This window comes from Lonchura striata, chromosome 1A (assembly GCF_050655825.1).
Source record: "Lonchura striata isolate lonStrDom1 chromosome 1A, ASM5065582v1, whole genome shotgun sequence".
NCBI classification, from domain to species: Eukaryota; Metazoa; Chordata; class Aves; order Passeriformes; family Estrildidae; genus Lonchura; species Lonchura striata.
In genome coordinates, this window is record NC_140741.1 from 37,875,233 (window position 1) to 37,892,570 (window position 17,338).

General features: G+C 40.6%; 1 protein-coding gene and 1 long non-coding RNA gene across 14 annotated transcripts in view; one reads left to right on the top strand and one right to left on the bottom strand.

The window, feature by feature from the left end:
• The window catches only part of MET (MET proto-oncogene, receptor tyrosine kinase), a 104,220-nt gene extending 89,345 nt beyond the window's left edge, over nucleotides 1-14,875 (bottom strand). For 2 of the 4 annotated variants that reach the window (XM_085568309.1, XM_085568308.1), the window contains exon 1: nucleotides 14,581-14,875. The gene's annotated coding sequence lies outside the window, so the exon portion shown is untranslated. Of the gene's footprint in view, nucleotides 1-70; nucleotides 223-14,580 lie in introns of those variants that run through there. The other 2 variants (XM_021542605.3, XM_085568307.1) reach the window with 2 other exon arrangements.
• The window catches only part of LOC146763449 (uncharacterized), a 159,588-nt gene that overhangs the window by 109,437 nt on the left and 32,813 nt on the right, over nucleotides 1-17,338 (top strand). Inside the window, exon 5 of one of the 10 annotated variants that reach the window (XR_014951788.1) lies at nucleotides 5,737-16,607. The exons of the other annotated variants lie outside the window; for them this stretch is intronic. This is a non-coding gene — a long non-coding RNA (uncharacterized LOC146763449). Of the gene's footprint in view, nucleotides 1-5,736; nucleotides 16,608-17,338 lie in introns of those variants that run through there. 10 annotated transcript variants of the gene reach the window in all.

Here is a 17,338-nt window from a genome sequence, read left to right on the forward strand (position 1 = left end):
CCGCCCCGCGGGCTCAGGCTCCCCCGGCCCAGCCCCAGCCCCAGCCCCAGCCCCGCGCTGCTGTCCCTACCTGGGGCGGCAGGGGCTGCGCGCCCCGGCGGGCACGGGCGTCCCTCCTCCCGCACGGCACCTGGGCTGCGGGGCGGCTCTCCGCGCCCTTCCCTCAGGCGCCTCCGCCGCGCTGGTGGCGGCTCCCAGCGGTAAATCAGCCGGTCCCCGCGCTCCCTCCGCCCCTCCGGCGCGGTCCTGACCTGCCTGTGACTCACCACATCGCAGGAGCCCGGGTGCGCGGTGGGGGGAAGGAGGGAGGGGGGCCTCCTTCTCTCGCTCCCCCTCCCCTCCTTTCTGCCCCTCGTCCCTCCCGGCCAGGCCCCCAGCCCAGGGGTAGGAGGGATGGATGTCGCTCCCCAGATGGGGAAAGCCAGGAGGGGACCCTTGGTGGACCTTCTGCACCTCGGCGTTTTCAGGCCAAGTGAGTACCAGTGGTGTGCAGGCACAGCCTCCCTCCTCACTCCCAGCCGCAGGGCACCCATCATCAGGTGTCAGTGCCTGACTGATGCTAAAGCCTAACCCTGAGAGGTCAAGATATGGGCACCTCTAGGTTTGTCCTGAGACCCCCCCTAGGCTGTGTAGTAGTGAACAAATTTAGCCCATATTGCACTATCATGGTGTCAGTGCTGACTGTGCTTTAAATGTCTATCCACATGTAATTCAAACAAATGACCTCAGTTTATATAGACTATCAAGTAGCTGTCTTCCCCCATATGTGCTTCCTACAGGGTAGTAAACTGCACAGGTTGGGGTTTTTCCCTCACAAGGTTTGCAAAGCAGATGATGACTTCATCTTTCAGAGGTGCTGAGAAACTGAGTCACTCAGCAATACTGCCTGTGCAATGTACACTTGTGGAGCTGCCGAGAGACTGCAAGTCTCAACACTGGGGCATGCAGCAAAGATCCATCTTTTTTTCTGGTAACGAGTTTCAGCAGCTACTGATTTAAACCAGATTTTAAGTGAAAGGCTCCATATTCCAATAGAAGTTACTGGAGACATCTATTTTCCCTTTGCTTGCTTCCTTTTTTGGCCCCAACTCTGCTGCCCTTAATCATACCATTTAAACCGATGAACGTTTTTCATGAGTGAAGTACAAGGAACTGTAAGAAGCACTGCCCAGTTTCATGATTAACCATGGGAAAAATGTCAGATCTTACATCAAAACATTCTGTAAGGAAAATTAAATATTGTATGTATTTGTTTTAGGCCTTGGATGTCACCAGGATGTGTACAAAGCTGTACAACAGAACAAAATGTTTTTAAAAAGCAGTTAGCCACCTTTCTGCTAGTCTTCTGCTAGTCTTTCACAATTTATCTGTCTCCTCTTTCCTATGGACTTGCCAGCACTAGTGATAAAGACATCAAACCTAGCTATAAGCCAGTTCTGTGCAAAAACAGATGCGTGATTGAGGGCAGCCTGCCCCCCAGCTTCCCCTTGAGAGGAAGTTGTAACTGCAATGAGGTCTCCCTTCAGTCTCTTCTTCAGACAAAGTGACCTCAGCCACTCCTCATATGGCTTCTCCTCAAGGCCCTTCACCATCTTCATTGCCCTCCTTTGGATGCTCTCTAGGAGCTTTATATTTTCCTTATATTGTGGTGCCCAAAACTGCCCCCAGCACTCAAGGTGAGGCTGCCCCAGTGCAGAGCAGAGCAGGATAATCCCCTCCCTTGCCAGTTAGTGATGCCTGATGCCCTCCAGGACATGGTTAGTCTTTTTGGCTGCCAGGGCACTGCTGACTCAAATTCAGTTTGCCATCAACCAGGAATCCTGGCTCCCTTTCCACAGTGATAGTCTCCAACTTCTTGTTCCCCAGTCTATCCATACATCCAGTGTTGTCCCATTCCAGGTGCTGAATTCGGCACTTGTCTCTGTTAAACTTCATGACTGATGTAATCTCATTTCTTTCAAGTGTCTGGAAATCTGTCAATTTACTTCAATAATCTTTATTTCAATTAATATTCAGCAATAGTTAGGAAAAATAAGACAGTGCGGATGCCCCCCACCCCCGCCCAGGGAAAAGCAAGGCTACAATTAGACTGTGCTGCTTGCTGGGCTTCAATTAGTGATCAGTCAGTCACTGCTGACTGTGCTGTGCACTACTACTGTACTGTGCACCAGTACAGCCACACCAGACTTGGAAGAATCTTCCTTAAGGGTTTTGAAATAAAATGATAAAGAAAAAGATTTAAATCCAGAGCTCATTCTAAGGACAGCCCCTCATATTATCTGTTGTTAGCCTGCTCCTGAGTTCACTGTGCACCTGCCTGGGCTGAGCAGCCAGCGCCCAGGCTGTTATCAGTGGGACAGCCTGTGCTATTCTAAAACTAACAAATGGATTGTCACTAACATAAAAAGGAGAAACAGATGTTTCCTTTCCATTTTGACCATGCTGATGCCATGTTATTTTAGGTTAGTTTTATGAGACAGTTACACTGCACTGAGGCTTTGATAATCATCTGATATTCCTTTCATCATGCTTGCACCATGTGTGCACCATGAAGAACTTCTCAGAGGCTTGAAGTACCTTTAAGGTGCAGTTATGGGTGAAAAAGAAACTGACTTTCTTAGTCATCATCCTGGTCTCTTTATAGGTTTTCCTAATCTCTCTTCCCTGTCCAAAAGGAGCTGGTCCTCTTCAGTCTGGCATAAGATGGCGTGACACATTTTAAAAAGCTGACGACACTGGAAAAAACAATTCAAAAGTGTGAAGGAGAGTCTATGAGGGTGATCTGCTCAGTAAGAGAACTGGAACACACTGGGGAGTATATTGGCACATCCTTTCCAGCCCTGATGTGTTTTGAGATAGGAAGCTGGTGAGCAAACCCTATCACATTTCCAAGAATACAGAAATAGAGTTAGAAAATTAATTGCAAGGCTATGTTGAACTTAAACTTTCAAGTGTAAACATGAGGAATGAAAACACGGGATGATTTCTGTACATTGGCAGTAGTGCATCTCAACACACTAATGTGTCCACTTCAGTTTTATGGGTTTCATTGTGACTTCTGTTCAGAACCTGAGAAATTAATCATAACTACAAGTAGCAAAATGACGTTTATAGAATTATGTATCCAATTTATACTTAATTTCAGTAAGAAAAAAATATATTTAAATACCTCTGCAAATCTGGATCTAACCACATTTTCTAGAAGTGCAGAATCAAACATAAATCTACTGTGCATTGCTGCAGAACCACACTCTACTACATGGCACCACAGCTATATGGTAGCATCAGAGGATTTACTCTTTGTCCTCTGCTGCAGTCATTCACACCTTTGGGAGCAAATATAAAATGCAAATGTCATTGTGAAGCTCCAGAGACTTCTGACTTAGTGGAGCTTACTCATGAGTAAATGATTTCAGAAGGAGCAAGACAGCGGAAAGGAATTAATTTAATGCTTAAGAACACACAAGACAAAGATCTCTAGAGCTGAGCTTCACAGCGGTGGGTATCAGGTACCTTCCTGTTGCAGAACCCTGCAACAGGGACTCAGAATAGCTGAGTCTGAGTATCTCTGGAGGTTGATAAACAAAATAAGAGCCTTAGGTGAACCCACCCAGCTCAACTGCCTGACATACCAGTGATCCAAGGGGAAAATTATAGTGTGACAGTCTGCTGGGGTAATGTGTAGCTGTATTTCCTGTAGACCCTTATTCACTGGAAGGCAGCCTGGCTGCAAATGCCAGGGGCAGCTCAGGGAAGGGGCTGTGCCTGAGGCACATTTTCCTGTGACTACTTTGTCCCTTCAAGTCACTCTGACACAATCTGTCTTTCACTGTCTTTCCTGGGCTCAAAAAGCACACAGTGGGAAGGGACACAGTGTTGACTGGGGGTTGGGCTTTGGAGAAAAAATGCCCATGGTGTTGTTTGCCTCTCTGGAAACTGAGCTAAATATCACAATTACTACTTAGATCTCTAGATTCCAAAGATTTGATCATCACTGCATTTTATGGCGTTTATTGTCTAGCCATTTATTAACTAAACCCATAGCTTCTGATAACTAAATAAGTACTTTCTGTTTGTTTGTAAGAGGGTCAACAATGTCACTGGAAGAAATTTCAGCCTGTGACTGGTGGCTGCAAAAGCCCCTTGCAAAGCCAGGAATAGAAGCCTGCAGTTAGAAGTTCTAATCTCTAACCACTAAGCTACCCTAGACAGTTCTCCATTTGTATAGAAACACAGATCATAACCGAGGGTGCTTCCACATATTGCACTGTGGATTATAGGTGACTTTTGAGCAAAGGGAAGTTTTTCTGTTTAACTTGATAAAATTTTCCTCCTTGTTTGTCTTTCTGCTTGTAAAAAAACACCACAACTGGGCCATTCTAAAATCCAAATGGTGAATGCTTCAAGTATAATTCTTGAAAATGGAGGAAAATGTTTATGGGGCTATTGCATCTGAAGTCTGGATTGCCATGGCTCTGTGTCCTTTTTGTACCAGTCCCAAAGCCTTGGTGATCACATGGGAAACTGGTACATGAAGTTTGGGAATCCAGCAAAAATTAATCAGTCAAAAGAACATAGATTAGTTTACAGATAGATTAGCTCTTCAAATCCATCTGCTATGCAGTAATGTGAGTGCTAGTGCTGCAAAAGGACAAGGTCAGAAATCCAGGAGGAGGGTGGGCTCATGGCAGCACAACATTACATCAGCTTAACTGGAGGGAGCACCTCAGCCTCCAGAAGGCAGAGGAAGAGATGGTGTGATTCTCACTGCTCCCCACCTGAACCTTGCCTTCTTTCCTAGTGATTTTGAAATGCATTAAACCCCTGAATGAGTACCTCTGAACATACAAACCCAAGAAATCATTTCAGGCATGGAAAGCTGAACAGTCTTTGTGTTCACATCCCTGAAAATGAGGGAAGTGCAGTAGCCCTTGGTGCATTCACTGAGCTCACACTGCAGCAGCAAAGGCTTTCCAGAACATGCTGTAGAGAACTTTTCTAGCATAGCTCAGCATAAACTGCGTCAGGCAAAGAACAGTGACAAAATTCAAACCCAGTAGCATATATATGCCACTTTGGAACAGTAGATTTGTTTGCATAACTGAAAACAAACCTGATGACACTCAGAATTAAAATATTCACAAAGAAACTGCTAGCATAATATTCCTAATTTCACTACTATTGCCCACTTAGTCAAAATGCATAACTGTTTCTTTACATTGTTTTTAGTATATTTTAAATGAATTCCACCACCCCTTTATTTTAACTGCAGACCTGTTGCTTTTGTTTAGTAGTGAAATCACTCTGATTTTTATATTTCCAGGATTACTTTTGGACTAGCTGCTAGAAATTTTCCTAAAGCCTCTTTCAAGTCTGATTCCTGTAATGCAGGTGCAGCCTTTCTCTACCCCCCTCCCCTTCAGTTTGCTTTTTGTATTTAAAAAGGGCATAGCATCCAGATCATTGAAAATAGAAAATCTGCCTATTTAAAAGCACAGGAACAAATCCTGCCTCCAGCTATGTGTGCACCTGGTGAGCAGGGGAAGGGTGTGACTATGCTAACATGCATGTGAGCATGCATGAGCAAACACAGTTCTGATTCAGCCTACTTTTGCAGGACATAAGCTTCACTAGAGATAATCAGATGCTTACAATTAAGCACTTGCCTAAGTTAGGTGATGCTGAGTGCCACAGGCATGTGCAGCCTGGCTTTCACAGTTGTGCTCATCCTTGCAGGTCATGACACAGCTCTACAAGTTGCCATTTGCACAAGTAATACTCTTGTTGAACTCCTGTGCACTGAAAGAGAACCATCACCTTCGGATTTCTTCTTTGAAAGCATCTCAGAATGCTGCTGCTTCAAATAATGCTGCTCTAAGGACCATCTCCAAGGAGTGGAACAGATATTTTGAGGAGAAAAAGCCCCTTTACTTTCTGCTCTTGTATTTATAACACTTTGCCTGTTTTCATTTTTCCTCAATAATTTTTTTCAGCAGGTGTGAGAGACGAAAGCACTTTAAAACCAGAAACCATCTTTGTTAGACTTCTATAAAATGCCAGAGAATACAGAAACAAATGAGATCCTGTATCGATCTATATTTTCTTGGCATAACATTAACCATGTGTCAAGAGGAAAAAAAGGAGAGGCATTTCAGAATGGTTTGGTAATGAAATCAATTGCATATACAAGTGTTTGCAGACTTGGGAACTTGTGTCCTAGCTCTCTGTAACTACCAAAGTGGAGGTCTTTGGCAAAACCTCAGACTGATGTTGTTTATAGTGGCAATTTTCCTGACATGCTTAGTCTTGAAGAGCTGTGTCTAGATGTCATCATCATCTTTTCCCCATATCCAGGGGCTTATACACAAAAATATTTGTGAGTTTGGAAAGCCTGGTCACTTTACCTTGAGTGTGTAAAATTTGTCTTCTACATCTCCTTGAAGAATTAGAGCACAGTTCTAAAATCTCATAATGTTTTTTAGCTTAATGTCATTAAGTATGAGATGTTTCTCAGATGTGGTTTAGATTGTGTTGCATTTTATGTACAATACCCATTCTGATACATTTTTAAAAATAAAGACATGTATTCTATTACCAAGCCAAATTATTGTAATTCAGACTTGGATTTTGTTCATTATCATTAAAGAATCTGCATCTTAAAGTTAACTTTAGAATAACATAGATGATGTAAGCATATGGTATTTGCCAAAAGCTCTATTTCATAAGGCTGGTTTAGGATACAGCCCAACTCATGACAATCTTGATAGGAGATTATTCCTTTCAATAACTTTCATTATTTAATTAGACACATGTGCTGATTATGAATGTAATACTATGGAGAATGAAGTCAACGTTAAAATCCCATAATTTTAAATTAGGCAGGAATCAGGCAGGAACACACCCATAATGTGTAGCCAGGAAATATTTGTGTCCTTAACAACATCTATACTGATAGCAGTACATTTCTTCACAAAAAAAAAAAAAAAAAAAAAAAAAAAGGAAAAAAAAAAAAGAAAAAAAGAAAAAATTCAGAGTGTCTTTATACTATTATTACAATTTTATTGTTTGTACTCTTTGGGAGCTAATAGCACTGTTGTGTAACATACAGGGAGAAAGCATGTTTAAACATACCAGCAAGTACTCAGGTGAGCTTAAAGTTTAACTTTGAGTTTGGGAACATTTTCAAATCAAATGAAACAAAGAATTCAGAGGAAATACTGAGCCAAACCAAAAAGGCTTACTTCAGCTTGGTAATTTTATGTTTCACCTCCCTCTGTCTGCTGAGAGATTTTTAACAAAGACAAAATTCAAAGTTAAAACGTGGGTTTTGTAAGAACACCTTACTGATTTTGGTCACTTTCATAGATTCAATTTTATCTCTAAGAAGGAACAAAAGCACCCCACCAAGAAGCGGGCAGCAGGAAAGAGGAGACCAGTAGGACAAAACCTATCCAGTTCGGGAGATTTAGCTGTATAATGAGTACATCAAAAGTGAGAGACTGGAAGTTGATGCTTTTTTTCAAATTAAATCGTGGTACTCACTCTGAATACCTGCCCAGCCTGCTGTGGAGGGCTGCAGAAGGCTCAGGCATTGTGCTCTGGTGTTTGCCAGGCCCAGTGGTAGCTGTGAATCTGTGCCAGTCCCTCATAGATATCTTGACTGTGTCTGCCCTCACTTTGGCAGGGGTGTTTTTAATAGCATGCTCATTATACAGAAATATTTTCATTTGACAGACAATTTAAATGATCATATAAAAAGCTGCAATTACCATCAGGACAAATCCAGCTCTGATTGACTCCCATGTTTGCTCCCGAAGTTTGACTCTGAACTAAGAGACTAGAAAGATTTTTACCCTTCTTTTCTTCATTTTTACATAGATTCTTCCCTCTTTTTGCTGTCTCCCATGCTAACATACTGAAGAACATCTCAAACTCCTGCTTAGTTTTTCCCAAAAGTCACTACTGGGAAGTACTGTTAGCTTCATTTTACTGATAAGGAACTGAGGAACAGAGAAAACCACTGTCTTGACTAAGACAGGAAGGAAACCTCTAGAGAAGCTTAGGGATGAAAGTAGGTCTAATGTAGAATTATCTTTCTGAATGTCCAAAAATCCTAGAGGAAATGGGGTTTTATGGATGTCTAAATAGGTCAGAGAGGTAAGCCTCATGTGAAAATAAAATTAAAATCACAGCTTTGAAATTGGGACCATGAGCTATAATGCTAATTCTGAAAATATTCCTTTTGACAGTGTTGTGTTGTTAATCTATACAATACTAATTTATCTGGATGCACACATAGCTGCTTGTTTGTGAAATCCAGTGATTTTTGTCTCCAATCATTTCATGAGAAAGAGGGAAGAAATCAGAATTATTTACATCATTTGCCTTGAGCATCCTGGTCACCATGTGAAAGTCACCTTGGTCACCTTGGTCCAGCTAGCTTGTGAGGTCAGCTGGCTGCTTCAAGGCATCCAGGTCACTTCAGCCTGTTCTCTCAGTCCCCAGAGAAACAGAGGAACAGGGCTGAGAAACTCTCAGAAGTTGCACTGAGGGCAGTGTGGGAATGGCCATTTGGGGGTTCTCAATTTCCTCTAAATGTGCAAGCTAGACAGACCTTTTACATCTTAATCTGGCTTTTAATGCTTTTCTGAGAGCTAAAATGTATTGCAAACATTTTGCTGGTATGTGTTAGTGCTCTTTAATGACAATTATGTTGTAATAAGTGTTAGCATTATCTTCGAAGGCTGCGATGTGTCTCATGGCACACATCCTATTGGCATTAATCAGGAGACAAGCTTAATCTCAACCCAAACATGTCAGGGGAGTGGCTGGGGTGGAGGTGTGACTGGAGATAAAAAGGAAAGGCTGCTGCTTTCTAGGAAGGAAAGGAAGCTCTCCAGCCCCATCACCCCACTGTGGGGTGTCAGAGGGGGGATCTCAGCCATCCTCTCACCCAGGCAAGACCCAGATCACTTCATGTGCCTTGTGAGATGCCCAAGGGTCTCGGTCTGGTCTCCTTTTATAGTAAACAGCAACAGAGAGAAAATCCTCTGAGAATTTAAATCAATGCATCTAAAATATGAATCACTTAATTTTTGTTAATACGCTTGATTCAAAATGTAGGATATCTGGATATCTTCCTGTCTGGGTCTCAGTTATAGACAGGTAGTCAGACAAGAAGAACCCAGCTTTTTTTTTTTTTTTTTCCTGAGGTGCTATGAGGAATGGCAAAAGAGCTGGGACCACAGCTGAGATGTTATGAATGGGCAAGATTATCCTAGGAGAGAGAACAGCGACAGGGAGTAAGAGTCAGAGCTGTGTGGAGAGTTGGAGAAGGAGAGGTGAGGATGACACAGAGGAGTGGTCAGGAGAGACGAAAGAATACAGTCACAGACATTAATTTTTAAGAAGATCACTATAGCTGCCACAGAGCCTTACCAGTTGTTTTGGAAGATGGTGACAGGCTGAGCTAGGCAACTGTGCAGCTCTTGTTCTGAGAGGCAGCTAGGAAATCCCAGCAGCTAGGAAATCCCAGCAGCTAGGAAATCCCAGCACCAGCTCTGCTGATAACAGCTCTGTGTATTCATGGCCTCGCATGGCCTGGTGTTTATTGAAAACCTCACCAGAATAAGGGAGGAAAGCTCATATTGGATGTAGAAAAGATTGAAACTGACGTACTGAGTTTAAATAAGATTACACTAATTAATCATCCTCCTGGGAGTTTGACGGATCCTGATGGATGTGATCTATCCAATCCCATTAATCTTCTCAAAGCGACGGCAGCTCCGCACGGGCCACCCGGCTCCGCTGGGCTCGGAGCCAGCAGCTGGAGATGGCCACAGCCCCAGCGCTGGGCACTGAGCACACCAGCCTGCAAACAGCCTCGCAGCGGGTGCAAAGGCAGCGTAGCCAGGGAATTCAAAGGAAACCACTTGCTAAATTCTTCATGACCTTTTCCTTCATTTACAATAGGGATGTGGTGTTTCCTGGGGAAGAGTAGAACAGGACAAGCATATTTCTCCCTTTAGATATTCTTAGCAGTTCTGCAGTTTTATTTTAAAAAACATAATGCAGATATATTTACCTGTACATAGGGACATATTTTGTGTTTTCCAGATAAGGAGCTTTTTGTTAAAGAGATCTGATATGAGCAAAAATAGGCCTAACGTTTAATATTTTTGCTAAATAACAAAGTCAATGTTTTCTAAGTAAAAATTAAATAGGGAGAAATTGCCATTTGTTTTTTACTTATTTTCATCACTGTAAATGAAAGTTGATTTGCAAGACTGGCTGGTTTTTGGGTGTGATGTTCTGGTTGCAGGATATGATCACATCTGAGTTCAGAACCTTCACAAGCTTCTGTAGACACTCCAGCACTGAACACCCAAGACCATGACAGATGCCTCACAGGATGTCAGCTCCATATCTTTATACAACAGTTTCTGCCTTTTCTTAGCAAAACAATTTTTCCTTGACAGGTTTTAGAAATGAAGGAGATATGTCAAATAATTTCTCAATTTTTTCAGTCTGAGGTGATAAATATTATAATGAATGTGATATCGTAAAATATAGTGTTTTTAAAAATAATACTAATGTTTTAGCATGCAATACTAAGAAAACTATGACACTGCCACCTCGTGGATTCTGAGATAATATCTAGATCATATTTTATCATCCTTATTTCCATAACTGCATGTTGCACTTCATGGCAAAAAATAGCTCATTTTTTACCACAGAATTTTTGTTAACATTTAAACTTCTATTGATACAAACTTGATCTTACTATGATTTATGTAAGCAACTCCATAAGTTCCTAAGACTTTTTTTCTGTTTGAAAGTTAGGAGACATTCTCACATGAGCAGTAATCTAAACTTGACAATTCTTCCCTCTATAGCACCCACCAAAGCTAATGCTGTATTGAGATGTAGTGCTACTTGCAAATTATGCCTGGAATTTAGTTTTTCTTAAATTGTTGGAGGCTGCTATTATAATGAATGAAAAATTCCATATGTAATTGTTCCTTGTGATATAAACTGACTTTCCTAAATCACCTCTGAGAAAGTCTGGGTTTGTGCATCAGGGGAATCTTTTGTGTTCTTCTGAATGTGGGCTCTGAAGTGCTCGATTCTACTGGATCCAATGAATCAATGAAAAGTGAAAAAAGCCAAAGACTCTTTTTTTCCTGAAGGATCTGAATCATTCCTTCAGCACATCATCAGTGACTCCCTAATGAGTCAAGGCATGAGAAAAAAAACCCAGACATATTATGGCAACTTCAGAGATGCCTTTGCTTTTTGAGTTTACCAAGAACAGCACCAGAATCCCAAGTCCCATACATGTAAGAACCAGTATTTGAAGAAAAGCTCCAGTATATCATTGCTGCAGCTTGATGTGCTGCATGGATCCATTCTGAGCTGTTGGCAGCTGGAATAACTAGTGATATCAATATTTGTGTCAAGGCAGCTCTTCCCCTTAGGGGAATGAAAAATATCACTTCTGCCTATTTAAACGCAGCTATGAACACCTTTGTGTAAGATGACTTATTGTGCTGTACAGAAGCTAGGGAAAGGGCCTTAAACTCCCCCAGATAAACAATGCCTGAGGACTGCTGTAGCAGAAAAATTAGAAAAGAGACACCATCACTGAAATAAACTCCATTATGGTTCATATTGAAGGCTAGACAGTGATTCATACTGTTTCACTAAACTCAGCATGCTGCAAAAGGTACTTGAAATAATTAACACTTAGAATTAAACTACTTAGATTTCACATCATCAAACATTTAACTTTCTGTAATTCCCTCTGCAGCTGTAATTTATTTGCATTTATTATTTTTTCTTATTTACCAGCTCTCAGTTTCTTCAGTTGTTCATACTTCCTTCATCTCCAAGGCTGAACATTGACTTATTGTTCTGGCTTTAGCGCTAGCATCTTTCTCATACTCACATTTCTGGCGAGTTAAAAAATGCATTCAATCAATTTTGGTTTTAAAATTGCTAAAAGGAGCTTTCTGTTTAATTTTAGTAATTGCTTTCACTGTACTTATTATTCACAAAATGCATGCTCATTACTGCAGTTGGATTGTTTGATATTGGAATAATGTCACTAGACACATTTTCAGTATTTGTTAAAAAAATACTTTCTTTTGATAGTATTTAAGAAAAAACACATGTGAAGGGGAAGTCTCCTTATAGTCAAAGCTTCTATCACGAAATATAGATCAGAATTCTCAATATTACCAAATTCGAGAATTTGTGGAGACAAGGGCCTGATAGATAACTTGAGAAGAATGGACCTAGGACATATAAAACTCACCAGCTTTGACAAAAGGCACAAAAGCTATGGTTTCACTGGGAAATTTTATAAAGTGTTTTTAGTGTTAGGAATGAAGGAGAGACACTGGCTATATAAGTGTATAAAATTGCTACACTGGACCAGGAGAGAAATCCAAAAAACCCATCAAACTTCTGAGTCACCCAAAACATATGTTTTGGGGAAAAGCAAAAGAATGAGGAAAACATACAAAGACATTTTCCCCTGTTTTCCTGATCAATTTCCAACAGTCTGCACCCAGAAGTCTTCCTGAGCCAGTTTCTGATTCCTTAGAGTTTTGTTTCATTACTCTTGATGGACACTTCTTCCATCTGCTTTTCCTGTCCTCTTTTGTGCTTGCATACACACATATGGCCTTCAGTGTCCTCTGCCAATGAGTCCCCCTATTTAACTAAAATCTGTGTGGAAAAAAACCCTTCAACAATTTCTCCTGTACATTTTAACCTTTCTGCCTTATCATTTTGTTCGTTTTGTTCTCCTGTATTTTAAGAAATAATGAATATTCTTTTCTCTACATTTTCCCCCCTATAATACTTTGATTTCTTTGTAAACCTTAGATTTTCCTCTGGTTGTCACTTTTTCAAGTTGGCAAATCCTAATCTGTTCAGTCTCTTTTTGAACATCATCCTTGTTAGTGTATTCAAAACATTCATGTAGTTCCACGTGTCTTAATGTCAGTCCCAGAAGCCCATAAAACATATACTTAAAATATACTTAAAAAACCATATACTTAAAAATAAATTAATTTTTTTAAAACTAATATAATATTTCAGATTTTGGGAATGTACTAATTTCTTTTGGAGTTTGTTTTTGGTTCAAAGCTAGCCTGAGAGTTGGTCACTCAGGTCTCAGAAGACAAATTAATTCAAGCTGGTTGTGAACTGCACACCCACATGTGCTCAGTGGTTTCTTCATTGTTTTTAAAATTTATTGCAGGTATTTTACTGTGAAGTTCTTAACTGTTGTGCTTTCCCAGTCAATTTGGGAAAATATCTGTTTATCCCTCAAGGGAAATTATGGGAAAATAGCAGCAGACTATCAGATTTTGACTGAGTTAGTCAGCATCCTCACTGCAAAATACTAGGTTAAGAAAAACAAAACAGGTCTAACTGCAGTCTTCAGTTGGATTATTTACTTGCTCTCAAAGTACTTCCAAAGGAGGATTTTTTTTTTGTTGTTTGTGTAGGTGTATTTGAGGGTTAAAATTTGAATAAGAGCTTTGGTTTATACTGCTGTGGTTTCACAGGATATTCTGGTAAACATTTTTACTAACCTTCTGAAAATTCTGCTGTTATTACCCTTTATGTGCTTAGTGTTTGCTGAAATAGTTATTAGTGAGAAGATTGCCCAGTACATGCTTAGATTAAAACCTGGAATAATGACAGAGGCTGCTGGTCAATGCCTCTGAACAGAGCAGGGGACTCAGAAGAAACTAAGGACTTGGATCTGTCTCCTGTTGGTACCCACCAGAGTTTTCAGCTAACATAAGCTCCCAAATTTCATTGATAACTGCTTTTCATAGAGCTCATCACCTCAGAATTCAAAACATATAGTTCAAGCTCCTGTAACTGATGAAAGTGAAATTTTCCTCACCTAATTCTGAGAATGCAAAAGCCTGGTGTGTAATATAAACTATCCAAATCGTCTCTGTAATCAATGAAGAGAGATGGGGCCTTTTGGAGAGCAGCCATTCTGCCTTCTTCAGATTCCACTTTTTAGCATGCTAGGTGAATTCCATCCTGAGAGCCACATGGACTAATACTCAAATGGAAAACAAACTTACATATAAAAGGAACAGCAAATAAGAAACCCAAGGGAAAACCTGCCAGATAACCTGACTGGTCCCATTATTTTTCTCAAGGCAGCTGGAATCAGCTTGTGGATGCACTTCTTGCTCGAAGCGCAAAGTCTAGGAGTGGAAGGATATAATGACTTTGAGTCATTACTCAAAGTCCTAAAATGGTACCTCCCACAAAGGTGTTAATTGAAGAGATTAAGTCAGCAGTAATCCTCTGAGAGCAGGTATCAAACATTGCTCACAGCACAGTTGTCTTGCAGCTTCATCTTTCCCTTGGCATTTTCCAGAACTGGCATGGATTTCCTTCCCAGCAGCTCTGTGGGTGGATGCATGGACCTGTGCTCTGCTGTGGCTGACTTCCCAGGCAGGCAGGATGAAGTGAGGTGCCAATAAAGCCTCCTCAGAAGGCTCCACCATTTCCATTACCTCCCCCGGAAGCACAGCCTACCTGTCCAGGAGCAGGTTTGGTCCAAGGCACTTAGAGGCTGCGTGGCGGTGCTGCAAGGCGAGGCGTCACAACATGGAAATAGTCTGTGTGGGGCAACTTCTCTTTTGGGCAATGGCCCTGCATCTCAAGGCTAGCTGCTCCCAGCACTGCAAAATAGAAATACACTGGTTAATTGCAACACTCAAATAAACTGAAGAAACTACCACAATACTTTGTTTCTCAGAGAGTGTTACAAACCACAGCATGGGACTAGGGGCATGGTCATCACCATGTTAACAAGGCACTATTTTGTTATTTGAAATTACCTTTATGCCTAGTTCTCCAAACACTCGCATACACATATATACATACATTTTTCCTTGAGGAGGGGAAGGAATTTTGCTATATGGCTGCTTAAGTAGTTTGGCTTTGAACGTGAAGACTAGAGAACCTCTTATGTTATATAGGTACACAATCTACCCCTGCCATTATTATTTCTTGGCTTTTTGTACAGCTAAAATTCTGATTAAGTTTCAGCTGTAATGATGTATCTAAGTTTGTGGATAGTTTCTGTTTCTGATTCCCTATTCTGTCTTGTTTTTTACAGGAGCATTTTTCTTTTTACTTCAAGAAAGATGGGATGTGAACATGAATTATTTCAGACAGTCATAACATAAGAAGTTTAGAAATTTTTGTTATTTGTAATCATCATTCAGGGAGGAGTTGTTTTAAATTTTTCTCCCTGAAGCAATGTCTCTCTAAGAATGAGTTTATCTTAATGAAGAATTATATTCTCCCTAACACTGTTGCACCAATAACCTGAGGTTTTCTGACAGAAATTCCTTGTAGCAGAAGGATGACCCTTCTGGAACTGGTCAAGGGAGATATGAGAAAGTACAAGGTGTGACAGTGTTTCTGTAGTCTGAACACGTTCCATGGGAACTGGGCTAAGACTCTTGAAATTATTTCAGAAGACAGAAGTTGATGAATTGTTCCAGTACTGAACATCTTTGTGTTTTCCACCAAACAAGTTAATTATCAGTGTTCTTGGCAATAAGGAACTGCTCTTCTTGTAATAATCTTCATTATGAATTTAAGATTGCCAGGAACATTAGGTATTTTGACCTGTTATAGTCCATGCCTCCTTAGCTCTATTGTCAGTACTCAGCATAACTAAGCTAAACCTAGCTTGGAAACACTTCTCAGGACTGGAAACACAGGGAATATAGTGGAGGCAAATTCTAGGATTACAGCATTCCAAAGACATTCAGAATTCAAATATTCTTCTTTCTCAGCATGTTTTTTTAGCTTGATCAAATGCATGTACAAAGAGTTTTAGGAGGACAATAAAGTCAGTCTTGTATTGTGACAGTTAAAACATTCATTTCTGTGCCATAGAATCATAGAATCATTTATGTTGGACAAGACCTTTAAGATCATTGAGTCCAACCATTAATGAGGCACTGCCAAGTACTCCACTAAGCCACATGCCTGAGTACCACTGCTACACTTTTAAATAGACCCAGGAATGGTGGCTCCATCACTTTCCTGGGATCATACCCATCATAATGGGATCCTTTGTTTTTTCTGGTTACTGCTCTGCTTCATATAATTCTCAAGAAAAAGGGAAAGAAAGTAATCAATTGTATCATCAAGAGGAGACAGACTGCAGAGAATCCTCCAGTCCTGTGGCACAGTATTTGACAAAGAGCTAGCCAGTATTCTGAGGATGCTTCACAGATTGTCCCATCCTGGCTGCCAGGCTTCCTGCTTTCTCTTCCAAACTGCTACAATGCACCCAAGACTGAGTTACAAACCATGCACACTCACTGCTTCCTTACTCGCTGGGAGTAGGGAAAGGAGTGTGGACATGGCAGCACCATCACACTCTCTTTTCAGAACTGGCCAGAACACTTTGCAGGGGGTGTTACACATTGCTAGTGCATCCCTGTGTAGATGGGAGGCAAAAGTCAGTTGATTACATACATTGAGATGTTTTGGCTTATTCTACTATAATTTCTGCCTACTATATATATATATATATATATATATATATATATATAAATGGCAGCATTTTTTTTTTAATAGGATGTGCATCATATCCAAGAGGTAGTTCCTTGATTTCAAACTGAATATAACTGCAAATTGTACTGCTGTGGATCTTACTGTTTATGTGATTATAACAATGCCAGGTGTGTTGAAATGAAGGAAGAGTAGAGATGTTCAGCAGTGTGAAGAAAAAAATTATAGAGTACTTGGAGTTGGAAGCTGGGAGTCAACCTGAAGATGAATAAAACAATATCAGGGTATATTCCTGTTTCCAGTTAAGAATTTTTCCTCTGCTTATCCATAGCCTACTTTGAAATGTACCTTTATTTTTTTTTCTCTACTACCAGCTTTATTCAAATGTAAATCTATTGACTTTAGCAGAGCTCTGATATTTATCTCGTTCCCTCAGTGTATTTTCCAGTCTTAGCATGATTTTTCTCTTCTAAAAAGCTCAAGGAAAAAGACCTGCCAAGGTTTATGTATTATATGCAAACTGAAGCTCAGCATCTGCAAAATGTTGGAGGCTGAAGGGGTATTACTAGGTGCTGACCCTGTTCCAATATCCTTTCATGGGCCTCTGAAGTTCACTTGTTATCAGATATAGTACTAGGTTGAGTGGACCTATCTATCTGGCATGCTAGAGCCTTTACTGTATTCTTGTGATTGCAACTCTGTTGTTAAATTATCTGAATCCTCCCTTAGGAAGCCTAATCCAATTAAGCTAACTTTT